Here is a 27844-nt window from a genome sequence, read left to right as displayed (position 1 = left end):
TTGGAAATATTTTCCTTTTCTGACTTGTATTACACTTAGCATCTATTCAGAGTTTTAGATGAAATGTTGATCAAAACATTTATCTGATTAAATTTTTGGTTGCTTCTGAGCTAGCTTTTACTACCTAGTACCTACTATTGATATCTCTCAGTTGTCTTTCAGAACTAGACTGAATTCTCATCACTTATTTTCCAAGCTAAGACTGGGTCATAATAATTTTCATGCAAGGGGGCTCTCCATGTGCTCCATTCTCACTGATCTCTATCTTACAACAAAATATGAACTCATCCATAAAAGGAGTGTGAACTACTAAGAAGTCCTCTTTAAATCCAAATGTAACAAAATTTGTTCCCTCAACACTTAGAGTTGCACTTGGTAGTGCAAAAAACATATATGTATTAAAGTTAAAATCTGTAGAGAGTTGTGGTAAGCTATCTTAAATAGAACTGAGTAAACAACCTCTAGAAACTTTGATGGTGAGATTAGGCAATATTGGTGTTACAGCCTTCGTGATGACATTACACCAGATTTTGGACAAGATGTTTTGCAAGAGTCTGAGGGTTTTTTATCAAGAAGTTTGACTGGTCATGATTATCTGCATGCTTCCAAGTCTGAGGGTGTAATGGAAAGTGGGCAACTAGATTTTGACAAGATGTGTCAAAGTGTTGATGTAAGTTTTCCCAATAGCAAGTCTAAATTTGCATTTCATCAGCATGTGGAAGGAAGATTCAGTAGTGTAATGGCACATCTATCTGCTTCTAGTGGATGGGAGTAGCATATTATGGGTCATGATCAGTAGCTGGTGAGAAATAGAGATGGATATTTCAATGTTAATGAATGTGATGTTGGGTTTTTGAATGAATTGGTAGGAGAAAAAGCACTTTCAGACAATAGGGATATCAATCCCATGGAGCTTCTTGCTATAGAATTCCCAAGTTTTGTAGCTAAGAGTCTGGCAGACATATACTATGCAAATGGAGGTGATTTAAGCTTGACAATGGAGATGCTCTCAACTTGAGGTAATGACATACATGATATTGTCAATTATTAAAGTGTGTCTTCCATTGAATTCTTTCATATCAATTAAATTTCCAATGATTTTGTTTTCAAGATCGTTGTGCGGATGGATTGTCTGATGCCCTTTTACTATGAATAAAATTATCTCACATCTTGCCTCTATTGTTGTTGTATCATGGATGATATTATTAAGCATTGACACTTTCTTTTTCTTTTATTTTTATTTTTTTATAATTTTTCTATTTTTGAGAGGATTTTTATGTATCATAAACAATTTTGAGTGTCGTAATTAGCTCACACATTGATTTGATAAGATCAATATTAATTGGCATGATATTGTTAACCCCTTTGTGATTGCAGCTTGAAGATGATGCTGGTTCACAACAATCCTTTCATACAAGGACATCGTCTGCTCCAAACCTTACTAGCATGGATTTTCCTTCATTGAGTTCAGAAATGTTAAATGGTCTGTCACAATATACAGACAGTGAAGTCCAACAAGCAGTGAACACATTTAGGAGGGAGGAGGCAGATAAACTATTCTTTGGTGGATGCAATAATTTGGGTGGTTCTAGATCTGCCATTGACTTTGCTACTGTTGTCAGGAAAAGTGCATCTGATTTTGGTCAGTGGAAATACAAGAAAAATGGTGCTATGGATATCAATCTTGGGTCTAGTAGAAATTCTCAAGTTTCATCAGGTTCCTGTTGGGAAAGGTGTTGATCAATTGATATCATGAAGCATGGTTGGACAAGGTGTAGTAATGAGTTCCGCTATGTTGCAGTTCTAGTGGGCTCTTGTGCTTGCAATAAAAGGATAGTGGAAATGAAGGTGGTTTGAGGATTTTGTAAGTAGTTTTCAGAATGCAACTTGATGTGCTTTGTTTCCTAGGCTAATGCAAAGACTTACGAAATTGTTTTGATGTCTAACAAGGCAATAAAAAGTTTGTAGTGGTTGACAGAATACCTTCATTGTGATTGGTTTTAGAGCTAAATGTGTTTTTATGGTTGGACGTTCATGGTTTCTATTCTCCAAGGACTTGGCGAATATCCTGTTGCCTCTTTAGAATTAGATTTTTCAAATTTGTGCACAATCCAAGAATGGAGAGATAAATAATGGTGTTGTTTGGATCTTCCTCTTTGTTACATGGACAATATTAAACAGAATAAAAAATATCTGAGTTTTTATTTCTAAAGTCCATTACATTACCCTTTTCTAAGAACAAATGGAGTGGTAAGTAATCATTCAAGGGAATGAGTAGTTTGATAATATTAGCATTACCTTGGCAATGCATTGAATTTTAATGCAAGAGCATTCATGTTTCTTGGGAAATGGTTGCTACTTACATCAACTGCATACTTCTTGGCTATGTTTTGTGCATTTATTACTTGAAGGACATTCTAGTCGATTTCATGGTTTAGGGTATTTTCTTTGCTTATAAAGATATAAGATGGCAAATTATATGATGTGTAATTTTTTAAACATCACCATCTTTTGCAATTTATTTTGTTCTAGGTATAAGATCATCAAGAAACTGGGGGGGTGGAACATATGGAACTATTTGGAAGGATATTAATAGGTAGACCAATGAAATAGTAAGCATTTTATGCTATATGGGACTTTCTAATGAAATTGATGAGGCTTTGATGATATTCTGTCAGTAAGGAATCTAGATTACTGTTGTTGGTTATGATATATTTTTAAGTTTGGTAATTATATGGATTGTAAAAACTGAATCTATGTTCTTCCAGGTTTCCATTAAGAAAATGAAGAGGAAATTTTATTCTTGGCAGGAATGTATGAATCTTAGAGAAGTGAAGGTAAGAATATTTTGTATGTTCATCAAGATCTATTCTCTTACTACTTATATTTCATCAAAAACCAATATACATTCACATTAAGATCAATATATCTAAGAGCCAAAGATGGAGCACATTGGAACCTCCATCCCACTTAAGCAAGGAATGCTAGCATATCTACTTTGGATGCATGTGGAAGATAATCTATCTTTCTTAAACATTCAATTCTAGCATAAATCTGGAGAGCCAAATCTAATTAAAATTTAGAAATTCTTGCAGGCTGGTTGAAATTGTCATCTCGTGAAAGGTTGTGCAACAATGGTCTTTCCATAGGGTAAATAAGATTGTCAATTGGATCACATATTACATGCTCCTGCCAGCTCGTCATACCATCCACTTGTCTCCAAGAGTCCAAAGACAACCCTATGGGACAAACAAAAAGAAAATTATACTTGCACAATCTAGTCCCAAAATGACCTAACAACTTAACAAGTCCAGGATACATAGATTATTGTTTCAGGTTTGTGGTAGATCCGACAACATCCATCAGTGAAACCAGTAAAATGAAAGTGATCCTTGACTCTTTATTTGCTAAAATTTATGAAGAACCAACCACCCTATAGGTTAGTACTTGTGACTTAATTATAAGGCTTGCAGATTCCTTGACTCTTCCCGGCCCACTTAGGAGAGTATATATATTAAGACTAGTAAGTTGATATTAAGAGATTATTAATTCCTATCGTTTGTGGAAAATATGGATGAGTGTTAGCATCTATAAATATTGGCCCTTGTTTTGGTTTTTGAAACAGATATTTTTCAGGATGTAAATGAATATGAAAGAAGAAAATCAAGCGAGTATATTTGGTCAAATACATTAGAAGGGGGGTGTAAAAGACATAGTTTTAGAAACAATTCCAAAATTCCATTTGTTTCTCATATCTGACATTTTTGGTGGCTATGTGGAGATAACATGCAAAAAGGATACTATGGAGTACTAGTTAAGGATAAACTTCTTTTTATTTTTTGGACTCACAAAGGAGAGGCAAAGCCAAGATGCAACTAATCAATCATTATGTTAGTAGGAGGTTTACTTACTATGGACCCTAAAGATCATGGCATATTGGGGCATGTTACCCACCCACATGTATGGGTAACCATATGAGAAAAATTTTCTTCTCTGATGCAATTTGCCAGCAAGTTGTCATACATTATTTATTATATGTTGTATTTTTTTTCCATTTGTTTTCACAAGTTATCTATAGCATGAACTTTTTAGCATGTAACTTAGTTGGCATAATTGTTCCTAAGATTTTCCTAAAGGTTGAATACTAAGTTCTGAAGGTGTTCTTTTCTATGGTGAAGTTTTATTTGCTTTGTTTATACAGATCACCTAGCCACATAGTGGCCACTGTCTCCCAACTGAAGAAAACGTGTTCGAGTTTCTTTCTTTGCTAGGGAAAAATGGCATTGGCATTGTTGATGTTGAAGTATATGTCTATAAATCCTTTATAGTCAACTTTAGTTTATATTCTAGTGCTCATCATCTTTCATGTCTTATACTCAACATGGACGTATCTTGTTTCATTTGCAGAAGAGGAACTCAATATTGATGATAAGAAGCAGGAATTAAAGAAAGAGGAGAATAATAACACTTGAGTGACAAATACAGAAAGAGGAGAACAATAGCACTTAAGTGACAAATGCATAAAGAGAGAGAAGAGAACTATTTTAGTGAAGCCAATATCCTACATGAGAGACACACATACAGATCGATGGTCAAGTATTTAGAGTTGTTGAATTCACCTGCAATGCTTTGGCAACACAATGATAATGTTTTAAAGTGACGAAACAATATTTCATGTGTAAATTGTAGTCCACCCAATATTAAGGTGGAAACTCATATTGTAATACTTGAAATTTCATATAATATAATTTATGTGATTGAAATTATTTATAGTTGTACTGGACATTATTTAGTATTGTAATTAACATATGTAACTTTGTCTTTTCATATTAGATGAACATGCACATCGTATGACATTTTTTTAATTTAGTCGCAAAATCATATTAATTAATTTATGTTGATTAATAATGAACACAATCAATCTAAATGTACTAAATTAGTAGTTTATATTGATTAATGATGAAAACAAATAAAATGAATATACGACTAAATTAGACGTTTATAATGATTATTAATGAAAGTAAATGAAATTAATATAAACTACTAAATCACTCATTTGTATAATGAATGTGAAACTACCAAAAAAGATAAATGGCTATTGTAAATGATAAATTTGTGATTACAAATCATGAATAAATGTTGCATATATATGACTACTAATAGATAATTTACTGTATCTTATAACACGACTGAAATTTAGCCATATTTCTTTGGTCATTAATTGGATTCAAGCAATGACTAAAATATGCATATATATGACTATTAGTAGCTAAGTCATATTTTTTTGGTCATTAATTGGTTTCAAACAATGAATAAAATTTTCATATATATGACTAGTAGCTAATTTACAGTATCTTATAACGCAACCAACATTTTGGTAATATTTCTTTGGTCATCTCAAGTGATCATATAGTAGTATATTTGATCATTAATAGTGACAATTAATGACTAAATATACTACTAGATGATAAAATTGAGACAATTAATTAATGACTAAGCTAGATACGAATAAAAGTTGATCACATTATAAGATACTGTAAATTAGTCACTATTGGTCACCAACTAAAAAATAGTCGTTTATATGCAAATCTTAGTCATTTTTTAGTAACTAATTAGCCATTTCGTACTAGTGACTTTGTCTTCATTGCACAAGTATTTAATATAGACCTGATGTAGCATATCTTAAACTCTTTCAGATTTAAGTAGAATATATTCGATCAATAATAATAGCCTATTACTAGAGCACTTTGTTCCAAACTATAATAGGGAATAATTCTATGATACATAATTCAAATGTAGAGAAATAGTTATAACAATCATTATTATAAACATCCAATTCTCTTAATCATATCTAACACTCAATAAAAAAATTTCCATGCTTTCTCTTTTCTTTTACAATTTCATATACATACAAAATAATTTGAAATACAAGTCTTACAAATAATAAAAGAATTTCATAGTTAAAAAACATAAATAAAAACATTGGAAATTTAGAATACTAATTTTTCGTTTCTTTTACTATGGAAATTAAGTCGAGAGCTACCAAGCTCCACCCAACCATGACTTCTCTTTATTACAAAAGTCACCTCGAGCTCCAAGGTCTGCAAGTTAATTTACTTTTTTCTTTTTCTTTTTCTTTTCATTTTTTGTTCCTCTGCCTCTCACCCATTTTTGCATTGTGTGAATCCCTCCAACAAAGGATAAAAACATCCCTCTTTTCCAAAGTAGTTGGTAGTTGTTAACTACCTCCACCTCATCCACAAAGTGGAAGGTGGTTACTATCTCATTAATCAACTCTTCTTCCCCACTCTCAAAGACAATGTATTGTCTTTTATGGGAAGTTGTTTATCAACAATTTCCATCACCATTAATAATCTAATCTCGTATTAGATGCATATGTCTTAATCGATAGGGGTAATTACTTTCCATCATTAACTTGCAATTGTATCTCTTTCATCCAAGTGTAGATTCAACATTAATTTCCAAATTCTTTTATTTTTATTAACAACATAATAACACAAATCTACATTTAATATTTATCAGTGATACAATAATGATAAACTAGTTCCAAATAGGTCCTTAAATTTAGAACAATAAACACACTTAACATATAAAATTTTACAATATAAAATCCAAGTTAGGGGATATCACAATTTTAATGAAGTTTGTGAAAAGTTTGGAATCAAGAGATAAATTTCCATTGCAAGAAATCCACAATAGAATGGAGTTGTAGAAACAGAGAATGGATCAGTGCAAGAAACAACAAGAGCCATGTTATTAGAGGCCAAATTACTAGATAATTTTTGGAAAGAAACATTTTTTTGCAATAGTGTACATCATGAATAGAATGGAACCCCAAGTTAACAATGACAAGAAACCATATGAGCTGTGAAAAGACAAGCCAAGTTCAGCTAAATATTTCAAAAAGTTTGGAATCCATTGTTACATGAAGATAGTTGATGATAAACTGGGAAATTTTGATTCTAGAGTAGACGATGTAATATTCATTGGATAATCAACAAGAAGTAAATCTTACAAATGCTACAATAAAATACTACGCAAAATTGTGGAAAGTATTGAGGTAATAATAGATAAATCATAACCAGATAAAGAAGTAGAACAAACAAGTGAGAATTTAGAAGATAACATCTACATGGACCAAGAAGAGATTGCTACAATGGAGGAACAAGAAGAAGAAGCACAATCTCCGTCCAAAACAGCTTTCAAGTTTGTGAAAAAACATCACTTAGAGAACCAAATCATTGGAGATGTTAATGCGGGGATACAAATTAGAAGAAGAATGACCAATTACACAAGGAAAAGGAAATTTTACTTTTCTATCCAAAATAGAGCCAAAAGATTTTTCACAATTCAGTAAGGACCAACTTTGGGTGAATGCTATTGAAGATGAATTGAATCAAATTGAGAAAAATGGAACCTGGTAACTTGTGCCGCAACCAAAAGATAAAAATGTGATTGAGACTAAGTGGGTATTTTAGAGAAATATGATTGAATAAGGACAAATTATCATAAATAACGAAATATTTGTTTGTAAACAATATGCACAAATTGAAGGAATTGATTTCAAAGAAATTTTTTCTCTAATTGCTAGGTTAAATAAGAATGTTCTTTCCATTTGCATGTTCGAAAGGCTTCAAAGTTTACCATATGGATATTAAATCAACCTTTCTAAATTGAGATTCAAAGGAAGAGGTATATATCAAACAACAATAAGGCTTTGACTTGTTTGAAAATAAAGACTGTGTGAAAATTGAAGAAAGTTGTTTATGTGTTAAAACAAGCTCCAAGAGCTTGGTATGCTAGAATGGACCACTATCTTCAACAACAAGGCTTCAAGAGAGGGGTAGCTAACAACAATATCTACATCAAGATTAGGACAACTTACTAATTGCACTTGTGTAGGTGGATGCTCTCATTTTTGAAAGAAATAACGATCATATGAGTCATGGATTTTCTTAGGAAATTTCAAACGAATTTGAAATGTCAGTGATTGGAGATTTATCCTTCTTCCTTAGACTACAAGTTTCTCAAACCAACAAAGGAATATTCATTAGCCAAACCAAATATCTTAAGGAGATGCTTAAGAAATTTGAAATGGAAGAATGTGCACTAGATGGTACCCTTATATAATTATCGGATGCAAGTTAAGGAAGGATAATGAATCTCCTTAAGTCAATTCAACACTTTACAAATATATGATTGGCAGTCTACTATACTTGACAATTTCAAGTCTAGACGTTATATAGGCAGTTGGAATGGTTGCAAATTTCAATCAGCACTAAAGGAATCACATATACAAGCAATAAAAAGGATATTTCGATGCTTAAATGGTACACTCGATTTTGGGCTTTGGTATCCCAAGAGTACATATTTCACATTAACACCATACATGGATTTTTGTTTGGGCCTATAGCATTGATGATAGAAAAAACATTAGTGGGAGTGCATTTTTCTTTGGAGATTTCTTTGTATATTGGTCAAGTAGAAAGCGATCATCAATTTCTCTTTCTATAGCTAAATTTGAACACATAATAACAACATTTTGTTATACCCAAGTTCTCTATATGAAACAAACATTTCAAAACATCAAAGTGGAATATGATCAACCCTTTTGCGATAACACTAGTGCAATCAATATCTCAAAAAATCATGTCATAGACACACACACACAAAAAAAAAAAATCATATTCCAATCAAGTATCATTTCCTCAAAGAAAAAGTAGTTGAGCAGAATGTCAAGATGGAATATATTGGCACGAAAGAACATATTGTTGACATATTTACCAAAACTCTACCCAAGTAAACTTTTGAATATCTCAAGAAGGAGTGGAGAGTGATCTCTCCTTTATCTCAATAAAGGAAGCATTCCCTTTTTTATTGATGTCAAAGAGGTGTAGGTTTTAACCCCGTACAGAAATTACCTACATACGAATTCTAAAACACATAAAATAAAAAAATGCGAGAGCATAACATATACACAGAGATTTTCCCCTGGATCCCAAAATCGAGACTACTAGCTTAATTTTTCATTATGTTCCTTTCAATATTATAATACATATTTATACATGTTGAAGCATCCAATACCATGGACCGAAAAACCATCGCGTCCAATACCATGGACTGAAAACTATCGCGTCCAAAAAACATGTGCGAAAATCATGCACAAAACCATAGGTGGGTCCACCCAAACTAACATAGAGTCCAAAACCAAAATTTTCTGGGACGTTGCCCTAGACCCCATAAAGTGGGGTTACAGGTACGCCTCAAACCCCCTGTGATGCCCCCTAGCTACACAATCGGCACAATGAAGGGGGGCTCCACCCCCCAGTTAACTACGTGGGCTAGTCATGGAAAGAATATAACACAACCCAACAAGAGGGAGATAATGCAGACAGTGGGTGCAACTGAAAAGAAGTATGAAGAGAATGTAAACATGGGGAGAAACCATTAGAAGAAGAAGATATCAAAGTATTGCCATCAATAACAAAGGGGCATATTGTTGAAATGGTTGTTATTGATGTCAAATGATGTCCAAATGAAAGAGGAAATTACATAGTCAAATAGCATATTCCAATACCTTTCAAATGGTATATGGCGTTCCATTTAGTTCCATACGAATGAGAAGATATGGAATTTACTCTGTCAAGATGATCCAACCAAAGTACAAACAAGCCCCATTTGTGTACCCTATCTTTGAAGGCATTTTTACTCAAATTACCTAGCTCAAATGGGAGCATAGAATATATGGTTGGAAATCTTATTCCACGACCTTCCAACGGTATATGGCACACCACCTAGCTCCCCATGGTTGAGGAGAAATCATATTTTGAAGATTCACTATACATTCTACCAGTTACACCAGTTGGCCTAGTCAGTGGTTTCAAGTTAGCCCTAACTAGTGTCCAAATGCACTATCAATAGGTGTGAAATGGAGCATTTTTAACCACTGGACACAATAATTTGGTTCTATGTTTAGGAGAGCAAAGGAGTGGATTGGAAGTTAATACCTCATGAACCAAGAAGAAGTTAAGTGAAGTCGATTTTAAGCAGCTTTTTGTGTAAGGTTTTTGCCACATCTTTTAAAGGGTTTTTGAAATTTTTCTAGGGAAGTGTTTCTAGTTTTTTTGAGGTCTATTTTTGAGGTTTGATTATAGGTATCTTTGGAGGACAAGTAGGCAAATTTTTGGTGATGAGAAGGTCGGGCTTCATGCCTATCTTAAGGGCCGAATTTTGTTTGTGTAGAGGTTGTGTTTCAGGCCTATCCTAAGGTCAATTTTCAATTTTTATTTGAGGGTCAAGTTCTATCCCTGTTAAGGACAAGTTTCAGGGATGAACACTATTATTTGAAGGTAGAGTTTCAGGGGATCAGATCTGTTGTTTGAAAGCTGAGTTTTAGATTTGAGTACTGTTGTTTGAAGGTTGAGTTTTGATGGATGAATTTTATTGTTTAAAAGTTGAATTTCCATTAGGGGACTTTTGAGGTCTAAAATGGGCCTCATAAGCAAAATACTAAAATAATATTAAAACAATAAAATAAGGCTTGTGAACTTTTAAAGAAAAAGAAAGGAAAGTACTTTTTTTAATTGTATTTTTGGCTTATCTCCTTGTAGTTTCACTCAAATTTCAAAAGTAGACACCCATTGGATGTGGAATTAAATTACACATCCAACGAGCACCCACTTTGTATACTTCTGAGTAGATCCACATCCAAAAAAATTGAAAATACATGAATTTTCATGTATTTTCAAATTTTTTTTTATGTGGATCTACTCAAAAAGTATGCAAAGTAGGTACTCGTTGGATGTGGAAGTTAATTATACATCCAATGTGTGTCTTCTCTTGAAATTTGAATGAACCTACAAGGATATAAGCAATATATACAATTTAAAAAGTAGTTTTCTTCTTTTCCATCCAAACTATTTTCCCTTGGGGATAACAACACCATTTTGATTCCTATTGGTTCTTTTAAAGTTAATTTTGTTAGTACATTTTTTGTTTTGAGGCCCATTTTTTATCTCAAAATTCCCCTAATGAGGGTCAAATTCTTCTATTCGAAAGTCTAGTTCGAGCCTAGTTTGAAGGCCAAGTCCTAGTTTCTTGAAGGCCAAGTTCATGCCTCATTTGATGTCCAAGTTTTGGTGTATTGAAGGCAAAGTTTAGGTTGGAGCTTGCAACTAGTGTAAATTGGTGCTTATTGAGGATTGGTGTCCTCATCTTCTTGATAGGTTGGAGCCTGCAATTTTTGTAATTTGGTGCTTACAGAGGATTCATGTCCTCACAAGAGAATGTAATAAATTAAAGATTGTTTTCAAGTATTTCTTCTTCGAATTTTAATTTACACTTTAATTTTTTTGTTTATACATTGTGGAGATTGATTATATGATGTGAATACAGTTTCAAAATTAGCTAATTGAAAATTTATCAAAAGTAACGAAATATTGATTCAGTGCCCCTTTCAGTGTTTCCATCATCTCCTACTTACATTTGCAACAACTTTTTAATACACACACATACATATGTTTCCCAAATAAATAAAATAAAATAAAAATAAAAATACGATAATGGTATACTGCTCTTTGTGGCAACTTACTCAAAGGACTAAAAGTTCCATTCTCATGTGATGTGAGAATATCACTCTATTGTATTGGAACGAAATATTAAATAGAAATTATGTTATGAAATACTCAATTGAATACTATGCTCTAAATTCTATTTGTATTTTCTTTTTTTTTGTGAGTAATTTTTATTTTTTTATGTTATGTCAATATTATATCTTAAAGCCAATTTCCATCTTTTTCTTCTTTTCTATCTTTTAATGTAATAATATTAGGTTGAGAGGTTATTCTATATCGATGATGTGTAATTCCTTGTATGCTCAACGATGAGTTGAAATTTCTATTTTTTAATGTAATATTATTATGTCAATAGTCTATTTTTTAATGTAATTGAGCTGAGAGGCTTATTCTACAATCTAGTATGAGGGTGATGTGTAACTTCACTCATGCTCGATGTGGAGTTGACACATGTCCCTCTTAAAATAAAAATAAATATTCTTTAAATAGAAAAACAATGACATCAAAAAACAAAAATGAATATGTTATGCATGTTTAGTTAGTTGTCCATATGACTTGATAGAATTTCATATAAAGTTATTAGAAGTAAAAAAAAAAAAAGTGTGATTAAGACGTTTAAACCATATACTTTTCAAAAATGTTTCAACACAGGATTTAATTAAACTATTTGAAGATCTATGTTAACTAATTTAGGTCGATATCAACTTTATATATATATATATATATATAATGTTAAAAGAAGATGTTTTAATGTTGTATATAATAAAATATTCAACGTGGGTTATTAATAAAATATTTTAAAACAAATTAATATTGACTTATACTTAAAAATAAATTAATAACAAGAAAAGCATTTTAATGTGCGCTATAAACTATCTGGATGCACATGTTATGTAAAATATTTGAATGTCATATATATATATATATATATATATATATATATATATATATATATATATATATATATATATATTCGTTAGGTTTCATTATTTTACAGTTTGGTCTTTTTTTCAGTATATGTTTTTATGTTAAAATCCAAAAAATATTTTTTTGACTTACAAGTTTATGTCCTCTATATAAAATTCAAAAAAACAATTTAAAAAATGAAAAATTATACATTGTATTTTGCACCTAAAGAAATTTGATCCCTCTCAGCTCCTGTTAGATTCATGCTTAAGATGGATCTATACTGGTATTATTATGTCATTCTAGACTATCCCAGGAGGATGACATATAAGTCCTTTCCTGCTCAACTGAGAGTTGACATGTGTTCTTTTAAATAAAAATAAAATAATCACTAAATATAAAATAATGTTGACTATATTAAAAAACAAAAGTTAGAGTTAATGCTTACATAATATATTTGAGAAGTTGGTTGTGAGTTGGTGATGCGGGTTGAGAAATTCTCTCAACCTCTCCTACTAAATTAGGAATAAATTAGATCTCATAAATTCTATAGTATAGAGTAATGGTTGAATGTAATTTGTGTGTGTGTGTATGTTAACGCATACATACATGTGTGAAATATAGGTGTGTCTTTAATCATTGTTATTTTGGTATCAGAGTCGTTGAGTTGGAGAGATGTAATGTTTTGTGGTGTTAAAGAGCGCAGATCTCGTGTATTGAAGTGGCATATTTTCAAGTTATTACGCCGTAAGGCGTTCCCTCTGAGATCGACTCTCCTTTTTACTTACGTGTCATCTTTGTAACCTTACGATTAAATGTTAGACGATTACATCAACTTCAACCATTCGATCAAAATAGTTACAAATGCGTTGGCAACCGTTACAAATTGGTTGCGGAGTGGTATTGCATACTTAAAGCTAAATCCATCTCCCACCTCTGGTAGCTTTGTTCCGACTCTGCGCTGCTCATGCGGCAATAACATCAAGAAAGTCTATTCTCCTGCCGCAAGAACATCAAGGAAGCTATAAAGCCATGGAAATTTTAACCGAAGTTGCGAGCACTGTTACACTAAAAAATGTCACCATGACTATTTACAGTTAGTATGGCTCAATCAACAGTCATGCTACCCTCTTAGGCAAGTCTTATGCCTCTGCTCTCCATGTCAAACTCCAAAAAAGAGAGAAAGTCTTTATAAATGTATTTATCTCTGGGGACGCAGGTTCTCTCAACCTTACCTGTGGGGACGCACCCAATGTTCACCAAATCTGCGTCTTTGGACGCTCTGTATGTAAAGGGGCAGGTGCGTCCCCCTGGAAAGGTTAAAATGCGCAAGTTTCATCTTTAAAAAGTTACTTGTGGTCATTTCTAGAGCATTCTAGAAGGTTGTTCGACGTGTATTGAGCGCCTCCAGATGGTTCATGCACTCCTACCAAAGAGTAACTTATCCCATCAATAAGGGAGCTATCCCATCCAAAGAGGGGATTATCCCATTGATGGTGGACCTGATTAACTTCCTCTTGAGCACTATAAATACAGGCATTGGGCCAGAAGGAGAGGAGGTTGGAAGCTATACATTTCTAAGGGTAAATGCTGCAGGAATTAGGACTCCCATTTAGAAGCTTGTGACGAGAGATTGCCATCTTTGCTTGTTCTATTTGGAAGTGGGTGAGCTTTGTCAAAGTAAAGGAGAACTCTTGATGGACCCTGGGAGGGACTTGCACAACACCAAGGCTCAGGTTGTATTTGTTCCTTTTGTTACCTATTAATGCAAATGAGTCCATTCTTCTCAATAACTTGTTATTTATGAGTTGTTTCATGTACTCCTTGGTCTATGTGTTAAATATGTTTTATTCTATGAGATTATCAAGTGCTATTTAATCGTTTGATTGTTAGTGTATGCAGGTTTCAAAGTGAAGGAGGAGCTCATCCGGATCAGCGGAGCTAGACTGCTACAACAGCGTTGGATTACAGGTAGGATCTAAACACTTGATTTCCCATATAGTAAATGCATGTTTAGAGAAGGATTGCTCTTGTTTGTCTTGTTTGTCACTAGAGAGTCTTAGGCTCCTAGGGAGGTTGGTTGTGTCCGCACAATCGACTCTTTCCGCACTACGTCGATTTTACTTTAAGCGTTAATTTTATGGTTTTTCTTAAAGACAAAAGGTAGCGGAAGTGAAACCAATGGTGTGTAGACTCGACTCAAACCACTACAAAGATGCACCTAAGATGATTTACGCTACTTTCCTTTTTCAATGAAATTCTTAACTAAGAGAGTTGAGAGATGCAAATTTTATAGAAAACAACTTTCTTAGTAAAGAAAATCAAAGAAACAATTCTCTTTATCTTTTCGAGCATACAAACATGACCACTCCTTACGTGCACGAAAAAAAACTCTTTTTCTTTCAAAACTTTTCAAAGCTACTTGAAACAAAACTTTTCAAAGGAGATGTTTTTGTATTTTCTCTCTTTAATAAAGCATATAAACCTATCTTAACGAAAATCAATCTCAAAAGCTATAAAATATATGAAAACTTGACTCACAAGCAAATCAAAAGAGAAATTACTCTAAGCAAACCTAACAAGGCGAAAGCTCACAAAGATGATTCTAGGTTGTTTTACTTGACCAAAATCAAATCAAGGACCAGCTAATGCAGAATCAAAAGCCTAGTCAAAACAAAACTCAAATCTTTTTGTTCTTTTTGTAAAATGGAATTCAAGACTCAATCAACAAGTACTTCGAAATTTGGCCAAAGAGACGACTCAATGGTAAGTTGCTCTCACAGGTAGACTTTATGACAGGTCTGACTTCTAAGAATGCTGACAAAACCAGAGAGATCTAAGGCTTGACAACTTCTACCGCCAAAGTCACTACAAGACCTACTCAAAAATCAAACCCTAGGGCTTAAACTTCTATGAAATCCACTAAAACACTCAATGCTATCGAAACAAGTTCAGGTGAAGACCTTTGACAAGAGACTAATGAATCTGGGCAGTAAAAACTAAGAAAAAGCAAAAACTAAGAGAACAAATGCAAAAAATGGAATTTTCTCAAATTTTAGCAGGGGACGCAGGCAACCCGTTAGAACAGGTGCGGGCCCGCTCTGTGCACACAGCGACAGTGCGTCCAGGGACGCACTGTGCAATACTCAGAGGGTGCGTCCTACTGGAAAACTCAAGAAAAACCAAAATAAATCTAACCCTAAGCTAACCCACCCAAAGACAAAGTCACAGAGCCAAAAACCAGAAAAATAAACCAATTTTCTCAGAGCAAAGTTCATACAAAGGAAAAGACTTTTCACATCAATGGAATCCCCAGTGGAGTCGCCAATTATGCAGTTGGTACCTCAAGCTGGACAACCCGTAGTTTCTGGTCCACCCCAGCAACCGCAACCTGTCCAGTCAAATGTGCAAACTTCTGTAACTTCGGTAGTTACTCAGCCGCCAATCGCACCTAGTACTCCATCTCAAACGGCTGCTGCAACTACCGCCACATCTACCATACTTACTTCTGGAGTATCGACGGCTCCGGTTTCTACTCTCTCTGTAACCACTCCTCAGACATCTTTACCGTTGTCTGGATCTACGATTCAAACCACGGTCTAGATGCCTGCAGGTCAGCCTGGTATAAGCACGGTTGTCACTACTCAACCTCAATTTGTTCAACCACCGTACCAGGGACAGTACCAACCTGGGCAAGCTGTCCAACAACCGGTTTACCAGTATCAACCGTATCCTGGGTACACTTATCAACAACCTCAACAACCCCAGTACGGTCCAGTTAATCCTGGTTTTCCAGGAGGATATAATATCCCAAATGCGACTCCTGTTCCTAGTTATCCTAGATATCCTCCTCCTGGGGCTGGTATTGTGACCCAAAGTTTTAGAGATCCTAACCGGCAGTTACCGTTTATCGCAACTTTGGATTTACCAGACTTGACGCGCCTAACGAACAATCCAATTCAATATCTTCAGTTCTGGCCGCCAATGCCAAATAAGTTGCCCAGTGATATACCCAAGTTCGAAGGTAAGTCTGGAGAGGATCCGTCCAATCACGTGATGACTTACCACCTCTGGTGTGCTTCAAATTCTATCTCGGATGATTCGATCCGCTTACGTCTTTTTCAGCGTACGCTCATTGGTCTCGCGGCCAAGTGGTACATTGAGTTACCACGGGCCTCTTTTTACAATTTTAGCCAGTTAGCTACCTCGTTCTTAACTCACTTTCAGTTGCCGGTCAGATACGATAACGGCACGGAGTTATTAACTTCACTAAAACAATCAACGTCCACGTATATTTCTGATCACATTCATGAGTGGAGACGTCGAAGAAGACTAGTGAAAGTTTTTATCCCGGACCAAATCTTAGCTGAATGGTTTGTTAAATCATTATTACCGAAGATTACTGAAGATGTAGCTAAGGCCGGAGTAGTTACTGAGGAGCAAGTCATTGCTCAGGCGCAATACCTTGACTTAATTTACACTCAGTCGGGTACGTTACACGAGAATATTTCGGATCTTCCAAAGTCGAATCAAATCGCTGCTGCTCCTTCGGGATCTCATGCCGCTGATGGTATGATTGGTATCGTGAATACAAAGAGCAAGAAGAAGTCTTCCAAGGCTTCAACTACTCCTATTATCACTTTGCCTGATTCCCCGACAGGAGAGTCTTCTCCTGAACTTACCGCCGATATTCACACTGTAGAGACATCTACGGCCAAATCAAAAAACGGTGGAAAGAAGAAAGGAAAGAAGAAGGCTAAAGCAGACAAGGCTCCAAAGGAGAAAATGGAAAAGTCGGAAACCAATGACGAAAAGCGCAAACCTCGATATCCTTGTCTTATTTGTGAAGAGGATCATTTTACGAGAGATTGCCCTCATCGGGCCGAGGTTGTGAAAATAGTCAAAGGTTCTCCCACTCCTGCTGTGTTAAAAAATCCATTTCCGGAGCAGGAGAATAAGATGATAGGTTCTTCCTCGAATGCCAGTGAAGAACCCATTTTGATGATGTCTCATGTGAGGATTGCGACTCGATCGCAAGATTATGGTAGTAAGAATCCTGTTGATGGTAAGGAAGCAGAATCTTCTCACTCTAACCCATCAACCTCAGCTCCTGGTTCTGATCCACTACAGATCGAAAAACCTAACCCAGACTTAGTAATTAAACCGCCCGCCAAGGGTGTACTTCGAAGGTCTGCTTTCAATCCACATGCGAGAGCAGCCTAGAATTACAACATTGTTGAGGATTTAGCTGTTTCACCCTCAGCAATGTCGGCGTTAGAAGTGCTGCAATCATGCCCAGCACAACGAAAATTACTTTTGTCGGCTATCGGAGCTGTTGATGTTCAGGACCCGAATCTAATAATCTTCGATCTAGAAAATAGTACACTGCGTCTCCCCCATCAAATGGCTTTCCAAATTCCAGTGATAGTCAAAAACAGGCCTATTCATCGGACTGTGATTGATGAGGGAGCTTCTACGTGTATTATGTCGATTCAATGTTGGAGATCTCTTGGTTCTCCTTCGTTGAACCAATCCCCCACCATCCTTAAGGCCTTTGATGGCCGTGGGTTCCATCCGTTTGGTATTCTACAGGAATTGCCTATAGGGGTAGAAGGTAAAACCGTTAGTCTGGATGTGGAAGTGGTTGATGCCCCTCTAGACTACAACCTTCTTTTGGGTCGAAGTTGGTCATATGCTATGACAGCGGTCGTTTCATCGGTCTTCAGAGTAATTAAGTTTCCACATAATGGTAAGATCATGACTATTGATCAGCTGACATACTTTTCATCCGACCCAGCCTCTTCAGAGAGTATCCAGCATGTCGGTAAGACGACAATCCCTTATAGGGACGTTGGTGTAGGTTTAGTTAAAGATTCCGGTTTACTGGGAACTTTTCCTCTCCCTCCACTCAGCGTAGATCCTTCATTTGCAACAATTCATATGATTACATCAGAAAACATTATTTATGATGATCCTTGGATTGTCCCATCTGAATCTGAGATAGACTCATTCAGTGATGCTATGCCTTTGAGTCCATATGAAATTGCTTATGAAGCCGTCATGTCTTTTACCGACTCGCGTTCAACCGAAAGCGACCAAATGAATGTGGTCAGTGAAGAATCACTTTTCACCTCAACCTTAGAACGGATAGAGTTTCCCGAAGTCGTGTCATCTGACGAGCAACTTCGCGAAATCCTAAGTGTAGACGATCTACCATGGGAAGATCTCCATCATAGATCTTCGTTTTTACCTAAGGATGATGCTTTTGAAAATGATTTTTCATCCATCTTTACCGCTGAATATGTCAAAGACGCTCAGGATCCAACGAAACATTCTGATTCAGAGTTGAATTTAGGGAATATTTCTCGTACTATTCCCATTGATATTTCAGTGAAGCCCGGAATTGAGGAGAACATTCATATAGGTGCCGCATGTACAGAAGATGAAATCCAAACTTACAAGGCCCTATTCCGAGAATTCCGCGATGTGTTTGCCTGGTCTTACGAGGAAATGCCGGGAATCGATCCTGCCATTGTTGTTCATGAAATAAAAACCTACCCGGATGCTAAACCCGTCCGGCAACGGTTGCGTCAGATTCACCCTCGAAAAGCGGCTGCGATTAAAGCAGAAGTCAAAAAGCTGTTGAAAGCAGGTTTCATTTATCCGATCCCGTTAACGGATTGGGTATCGAATATTGTTCCGGTCAACAAGAAACAAGGAACAATAAGAATCTGTATCGACTATAGGGATATAAATCGAGCTTGTCCAAAAGACAACTATCCTACGCCTTATATCGATCAAATTATTGATGATTGTGCCGGAAGTGAAATGTTTTCCTTTATGGATGGTTTTTCGGGCTATAATCAAATCAATATTCTACCTGCCGACCAACCAAAAATGGCATTCATTTGTCCATGGGGGACATTTGCTTATTGCAAATTACCTTTTGGGCTTAAGAATGCCGGGGCCACTTTTCAACGGGCGATGTCTTACGCATTTCATGACATCAAGCACATTGTGCAACCGTATCTCGATGATTTGCCTGCTCATTCTTTACGTCGAGCTGATCACCTTGTCCACTTACGAGCAATCTTTATGAGGTGTAGGCATTATCGAATTCGGTTAAATCCCCACAAGTGTGTTTTCTGTATAGAAACAGGTCGATTGCTGGGATTTGTTGTTTCAAAAGCCGGCATTCGCGTCGATCCCTCGAAGGTCGAAGCTATCATCAAATTGCCTCCTCCTTCGAGTTTGCGCCAACTCCAAAGTTTGCAAGGGAAAGCGAACTTTTTGCGCCGATTCATCCCAAACTACGCCGAGGTCACTAAAGGTTTTACACGGTTGTTGAAACAGAACGCTCAATTCTTTTGGGACGAGATTGCCCAACAATCTTTTGATGCACTTAAACACGCGTTGACCCATGCACCGTTGTTGCATCCTCCCAACTACAACCAGGACTACTTCTTATACCTCGCAGCTTCGCATTCCACCATTGGAATGGTGTTAGTTCAAGAAGATGAATTCGGAGCGGAACATGTAATATATTATCTTAGTAGGACCTTAAATCCCACTGAGCTAAAATATTCGCATGTGGAGAAATTGGCCCTGGCAGCCGTTCAAGCTGTCCAGCGTTTTCGTCACTACATTCTTCTCCGTAAAACTACAGTTATTTCGGATTGCAACCCTATGATTTATATTTTGACAAAACAATTGCTAGGGGGCAAGTACTCTAAATGGATCGTTATCCTGCAAGAGTTCGACTTGGAATTCAAGAAGTCCAAGTCTAAGAAATCTTTGGTTTTTGCGGAATTGATGTGTGATTTCCCTCGTGCTGACACAGAGACTGTGGCAGAGGAGTCCATTGCGGACAAATATTTGTTTCTTATCAGTACTTTAGATCCGTGGTACGGAGATATAATCATCTATCTCCAAACCCAAAGCTTTCGGTCTGAAGCTTCAAAGGCTGAACGTCGAAAAATTCGGTTTCAATCCCAGCAATACAAAATTATTGGAGATACACTTTATCGCCGGGGGGCAGACTTAGTTTTTCGACGTTGTTTAACTCACGAAGAGGCTGAGAGGGTTTTGAATGATTGTCACTCTGGAGCATGTGGCGGTCATATGTCTGGGTATGCCACAGCTCAGAAGGTGTTGCGCGCTGGCTATTTCTGGCCGTCTATGTTTAAAGATTGTATCATTGCAGTCCGGAAGTGCCACAACTGTCAAGTGTTTGATCGCAAGATGCGCGCACCACCTGCTCCTCTCCACCCTATAATTGTCGTTGGTCCATTCGCCAAATGGGGTATCGACTTTATTACTTGTAACCCTCACTCGGCCGGGGGGCATGCGTATATCATCCTCGCGGTTGATTATTTCACTAAATGGGCCGAGGCGATGCCTACATTCGACGCAAGCGGCAAAACAGCTGCAATTTTCGTATTCAATCATATTATAACTAGGTTTGGTGTCCCACAAGCAATCATTACTGACCATGGGAGCCATTTTCGAAACATCATGATGACTGAGCTTACAAGCCAGCTTGGTTTGCGCCACGATAGCTCTACTCCTTATTATCCGCAAGCCAACGGTTTGGTTGAGTCTATCAACAAAGTTCTAGTTATCATGATCCGACGAACCATTGGTATTCATCGGTCGAATTGGCACAACATGTTATTTTCAGCGCTATGGGCATACCGAACCTCAGTGAAAACTTCAACTGGGTTCACTCCTTTCCAGCTAGTTTATGGCTTGGAAGCTGTGTTACCCATTGAATGCGAAATCCCATCACTTCAAATGGCTGTCGAATTACTTCCAGCTACTTCCGAAGAGGAGAAACGTTTATTGTACTTAGCTAAATTAGATGAGACTCGACGTGATGCTGCATTGGCAATCGAGACTCACGCGAAGCGAATGAAAGCTCAGTATGATAGAAATGTGACCCCTCGAAGTTTTTCGGAGGGAGACCTAGTGCTATTATATGATCAAGCTAACGATAAGCTAGGTGCTGGAAAATTCGTTCCTATGTGGCATGGACCCTACATTGTAAAGCGAAAGCTAGCAAAAGGGGCTTATGAGCTGGTAGATTTTGATGGGGACTCTTTGGGTAAACCCAAAAATGGACTTTACCTAAAGAGGTATTATGCTTAAATGGTGGGTATGGAGAATTTTTAGTTAGCTTAGGTTTTCTTTCTAGCTAGTATGTTTGTTAGTTAGTTAGTGTGCTTAGCTTAGAGAGTGTCTTTTTCGTCGTTATTCTGGCTTATCTTGGTTTTACTCTTGATATTGCAGATGTCGACGCCTCTCCAAACATACATTGGATTTGCTGATGGTGCTTGTCGTAGTACACGGAATATCTCTTCCGCAGCGTGGGTTATCTATTCACCCTCTGACGAGTTAGTTTCTATGCATGGGGTAAGCCTTGGTCAAACAACGAACAACATTGCAGAATACAGTGCAGTGGTTGAATTATTATCCGAATCTATTTCATTTGGAATTCGACGTTTGATAGTGAGGTTAGATTCTGAACTTGTTGTATTACAGCTTAATAGAGTTTATGCCATTAGAAATCCTGTGTTATTAAGGTTGTTTTTGAGAGTGCGTCTCTTGGAACGTGAATTTGATTACATTGATTATCAGCATATTCCAAGGTCTTTAAATACATTAGCAGATGCAATTGCTTCTCGAATGTTGGACAGACATTTACGATAATCATGCAAGTAAATTTAAAAACATTTCATCACATATGTTAAACAAGATAAGCCGGTAATAGTGATATATATATAGATAGGAGTGTGTCAAAAAATATACATCGTCTTCGATCATAGGTTGAAAAACACCTTATGATCGGCAAAATGATAAAGTACAAAAAAGTCAAAAATGTCACATGTGTCTACAAAGTGACTAGCCAATCACTGGTGGTGCTCCCTATACGACACCACTGCACGGGCTACCTTACACAAAAATCTCCTAAACGGTCCAGGGACTGCGACTACATAGCGCTGAAGTCTGATAGGAATATCATCTATGGTAGTCTCAGGCATATCCGCCGTCAGATGCTCTAGATCCTGCTCCAACTCAGCTAGTGACTCTGCAGCCGCGTCCTGTGGGGCCGGTACCGGTGCAACTGGATGTCTCCTCTCAAAAGGCCGGAGGTTGGCTGGGCGCTGTGGTCCAACATCTGCATTTTGAAAATTTTTACTGTCAGTTTTGAGACGATATATATAAAAAAAAAAAAAAAAAAATACATAATTTGAAAACTTGTGAAAAACAGAGTACCTCTGTCATCTCATTGTTCTCCCTGTGGAAGAACCATGTCCGGATCACCTCGAAAATCTACTCCGGCATACGGAAAGTCCTAGATCGAAAAAACCTGGTCCTCTAACCAATGAAAATAACTATCAGGGAATCGAACAATCGTCGCGCCCTCGTCAGGATGCCGGGCCATCACCGTAACCCATCGTACTAGCTTTGGCTCCCGAGGACCCAAGATATCAACAGTGAGTTGCTGAGGGATCAGCATCGGAACTCTCTCTAAGGCAAAGCTCACGACTAGAGGCCCATATCCAAAGGTCTTCAGTCGTCCGTTCTTTGCCCTAGTCAGTTGGCTCTTCATGTTAGCCGACACAGCATCACACCAGTTGAAAATGGTGCCTTGGTAACAGTCAATCGCCATTCGCATTTGGGACCCAGAGGCAATATGTAAAGCGGCTGCGCCGCAAATTCTGGTAACCGTGAAAGCTATAACTTTGAGTTCACGCAGAGAGATGTGTTTGATTTCTATGCCTTTCGCATGGTGTGCATTGGGTGTGCACCAATCTGCCCGGAGACTAGCAAGGGATTGGCCACCCGGCCTAGTCCCGGCTAGATTGAGTTGCTCGCCTCTATTTGGCAAGCCAGTGAGAAAGTATACATCAGAGGGCTCTATCTCGAGCTGGTGCCCTCCTATGTAAAAGCATTGCTCTTGAACGTTCCATCTCTCAACCAGCCATTCCAAGAATCTCACCTGAGCCCTCATGCCAGGTATGGCCCAGTATTTATATAACCCGCATGCTTTTAGGGCATCAATGGAAGGTTGATGTTCAATTGCAGCTAAATCAACGTCTTCGTGCTCTCTTTCTCTCCAATCCAACATGGTGAGTGCCCTACACACCAAGAAACAATGATTAGAATTGATTTGGGGAAATTTAAATGGTTGATGGTGGAGTTTGGGGTTTCAAATTCCGCCTTTCACGGGGGACGCACCCCGCGTTTAGAACACAGGGCGTCGGGACGCAGCTGGCCTAAAGGTGGGCTGCGTCCCCCGACCTTTTTTCTGTACAGGAAAAAGTCGGGGGACGCAGGTCACCTGAAGGGCACCTGCGTCCACCGCAGAGCGCACTTTGAAACCTAAAACCCCCCAAAAATCAAAACTAAAACCTAAAAAACAATTTTAATCGGATGAAATTGAAGAGGAGGATGTTGAAAAATACCTGGAAGAGACGGCGTTCGATTCTGACGGTCGGATTTTCCGCAGCGACCACGGGAAGTTTCTTGCCAAAAACCCTTTTTTCAACCTCAACAGTAAAATGGTAAAAATGACATGGTAAAAAGTCTTTTTATAGGTTTTTTGGATGAATTTGTTCATTTTTCACCATGGAAGGATGTTTTTCGATGTATTTTTGCCTATCTTAAACAGGTATGAGTAATGTGTCGTTTTTGTGCAGGACAAAGGGATTTAGAGGGAAAATTGTCATTTTTCATGAACCAAAATATCATAATCATCTTTTAAGCCCTTTTCTGACTCCTAAAAAATGAAAAGATTGCCGAGCGTTTCTTTTACACTCGTTAAAACGGAATTAAAAGACGGTCCCCTTATAGCTCTTTTCTGACCGTAAAATCAGGAAAATATTGCCGGGTTTTTGTTGTTTCAAACTCGATACGGAAATAAAACGACGTGTCCTTGATCGCTTTTTACTTTTCAGGTCAGTGGCACTAATTATGAAAGTACTCCTTGATCGCAAGATCAAGCGGTTCCCCCAGGTATTATTTTATACTTTTTCGGACTTGAGGGACACAAATCTACGAAAAAGTTCAACTTGGAGTCTTCTTAAGTTTTTCAGACTCTCTAAAATTGAAAAACGCCGAGTTTCTCCTATACTGGGCTCGTTAAAACATTTTACAGTAAAGGACCTGTTCAATTACAAACAGGAACGAACCACTCCTTCCTAGGGTTCGAATCAAAACTAGGTTGGACTCATCCGAAGGATGAGCTTATAATCAAGCATATGTTATTCTCCTCAAGCTTGTTAAAAATAAAGAGGTACTTGCCAGAAATGGTGGGGGAAAAGAGAGAAGAATGAGCCTATTTGTTACCTTTTGTCTCAGAAGAAACTTTATTACCACTCTTGAACACGACACTTTTCATTCACCTGGGTTGGGAAATCTTTTACCTCACAGTTGATCAAACCACTTTGAAAGTCTTCAACCGGGTTCCAGGGATTAACTTTGAGTCATTTATCACCAAGCCATCTGTTGTGTCGTTATGTGTTCAAGAGGTCTGCAAGCAAAACTTTCATCTGCAAAATACTTGTCATCCATTTGACCATCCCTGAGTCAGTCCTTACAGCAACATTTCTTCAACTTGAACAATGATTTCGTGTTGTGGGCTTGCCTGCAACGGGTCGCTTTCTATCGACATCAGCACATTATCTAGAGAGATGACTTAGAAATCGTCAGTGCCTTGAAGTCTGCATGCATCAATGGCAGGTTTCTCGCCTTTGACGTCAGTTTACATCATTGACTTTCGATCGAAGGATTCCGTGAAATGTTCGACATCAACTCATTCGTTCACATCTCATGGATTGTACTGGGTACTTTGAGAACCATTGACATTACTAGTGGTCTCTCTCACGCTTGTTAACAGTTTTCATCATCGACTGGTAATCAAGTGGTTTCTACCATGTTCGACATCAACTCATTTATTCGCATGGCTAGAATCGTACCAATTCGGGAAGTAGAAACGAAGACCCTGGATCTAGTTTCCACCATCCAGGCTACGAGGAGTTTTGTATTCATTATCTAAGTAGACTAATCATAAACAGATGGCTGCGCCAATACTGTGTCTACAAAAGTCTATGATTATGATGTACTGCAAGATCATTCCTGTATCAGAGTAGTTAGTCTGTTAGTTAAAGTTTTGATCTGAGTATGGGAATGCCTACCTCAGTGATGATATAATCTTATACATGTATTTTGTGTTGAAAATTGCAGGTTCTGACCAGGCTCTCCACGAGATAATCCTTGAAATGATAAAGCGCTTCACCCTTCCTAGATAATACAAAACCCTAATCTATTACAGGCTTCGCACTTTAGGGGGCAATCTGTTACACTAAAAAATGTCACCATGACTATTTACCGTTAGTATGGCTCAATCAACAGTCATGCTACCCTCTTAGGCAAGTCTTATGCCTCTGCTCTCCATGTCAAACTCCAAAAAAGAGAGAAAGTCTTTATAAATGTATTTATCTCTGGGGACGCAGGTTCTCTCAACCTTACCTGCGAGGACGCACCCAATGTTCACCAAATTTGCGTCTTTGGACGCTCTGTATGTAAAGGGGCAGGTGCGTCCCCCTGGAAAGGTTAAAATGCGCAAGTTTCATCTTTAAAAAGTTACTTGCGGTCATTTCTAGAGCATTCTAGAAGGTTGTTCGACGTGTATTGAGCGCCTCCAGATGGTTCATGCACTCCTACCAAAGAGGAACTTATCCCATCAATAAGGGAGCTATCCCATCCAAAGAGGGGATTATCCCATTGATGGTGGACCTGATTAACTTCCTCTTGAGCACTATAAATACAGGCATTGGGCCAGAAGGAGAGGAGGTTGGAAGCTATACATTTCTAAGGGTAAATGTTGCAGGAATTAGGACTCCCATTTAGAAGCTTGTGAGGAGAGATTGCCATCTTTGCTTGTTCTATTTGGAAGTGGGTGAGCTTTGTCAAAGTAAAGGAAAACTCTTGATGGACCCTGGGAGGGACTTGCACAACACCAAGGCTCAGGTTGTATTTTTTCCTTTTGTTACCTATTAATGCAAATGAGTCCATTCTTCTCAATAACTTGTTATTTATGAGTTGTTTCATGTACTCCTTGGTCTATGTGTTAAATATGTTTTATTCTATGAGATTATCAAGTGCTATTTAATCGTTTGATTGTTAGTGTATGCAGGTTTCAAAGTGAAGGAGGAGCTCATCCGGATCAGCGGAGCTGGACTGCTACAACAGCGTTGGATTACAGGTAGGATCTAAACACTTGATTTCCCATATAGTAAATGCATGTTTAGAGAAGGATTGCTCTTGTTTGTCTTGTTTGTCACTAGAGAGTCTTAGGCTCCTAGGGAGGTTGGTTGTGTCCGCACAATCGACTCTTTCCGCCTGACAAGCACCACAATCAGCAATGTCGTCTTCGATCCAGTGATTCAACTTATGAAAGATGTTATTCAGAAAGAGGAAAACCGTGAGATTCTACAAGCTGATTTGAAGCATATGGATAGACTTGTACAGGATATCAGCACCATCTTCCAGGACCAACAGAGAGTTCGCCCGCAGACTGTGAAGGATGTTTTGGAAGAGCTGCAAAGATCCCTTACAGAAGCGCAGAGCCTACTTCATCCATCCGTGGGACGGCAACGGTATCTCGAATGTCTGGTGTGCAAGCCGGTGAGACTCTCAAAGAAAATACAAGAATGGAAGGTAAGTTTCGATAACCTCTATCAACACCTTAGAGACGATTTGTCAGTAATTATTAATGTCAGCATATTGCCAAATCAGCGCCGCAAAAGGCATTGCTTCAAGATGTGCCGACCTATGTGTTTGATGGTTCTGGCATAAATTCTGCTCAAAGACAGGTACAGGCATGGCTTACTGAACCATATACCAGGAGATCGGCCCATTCCAGGCTTTCAAAAACAATGTGGGAGTTTTAAAATAACAACAACATCCTTCACAGTTACTGTGACTACGAGCCTGATATTCTCTCTGGTTGTTATTTATTTTAAATTTATTTTTATTGATTTTGATGGGTTATTTAGACTCACCTCTTATTTATTGAGTAGTGATTTTTCTTTTTTCTGGCGTGAATTCGTAATCTTTTTCTGCTTTCTAAATTTAAAATTAGTTGTCAAACTCATTCTCAATGTAAAAAACTAGTTAAAATCCAGGCCAACACAAAACTGATTAAAATTACTTTGACGGTGTGCAACGTACAATAGGTTATTGCTGGCTATATTGCTCCAACCTTTCACAGGATCTTTATACAGATTTTCCAGCCAATATACGGAGCTCTTGACATGAATTACGGACTCCACCTTTAG

General features: G+C 37.4%; 1 pseudogene; it reads left to right on the top strand.

The window, feature by feature from the left end:
- The first annotated feature begins 221 nt into the window (after positions 1-221).
- On the top strand, positions 222-27844 carry LOC149151487 (polyadenylate-binding protein-interacting protein 7-like; annotated as a pseudogene).

The sequence above is a fragment of the Pinus tabuliformis genome, chromosome 9 (assembly GCF_031772625.1).
Source record: "Pinus tabuliformis cultivar Carrire ecotype Pingquan chromosome 9, CPIR1, whole genome shotgun sequence".
NCBI lineage: Eukaryota > Viridiplantae > Streptophyta > Pinopsida > Pinales > Pinaceae > Pinus > Pinus tabuliformis.
The sequence above is the reverse complement of the archived record's forward strand: the minus strand, read 5'-3'. Positions and strand labels throughout refer to the sequence as shown.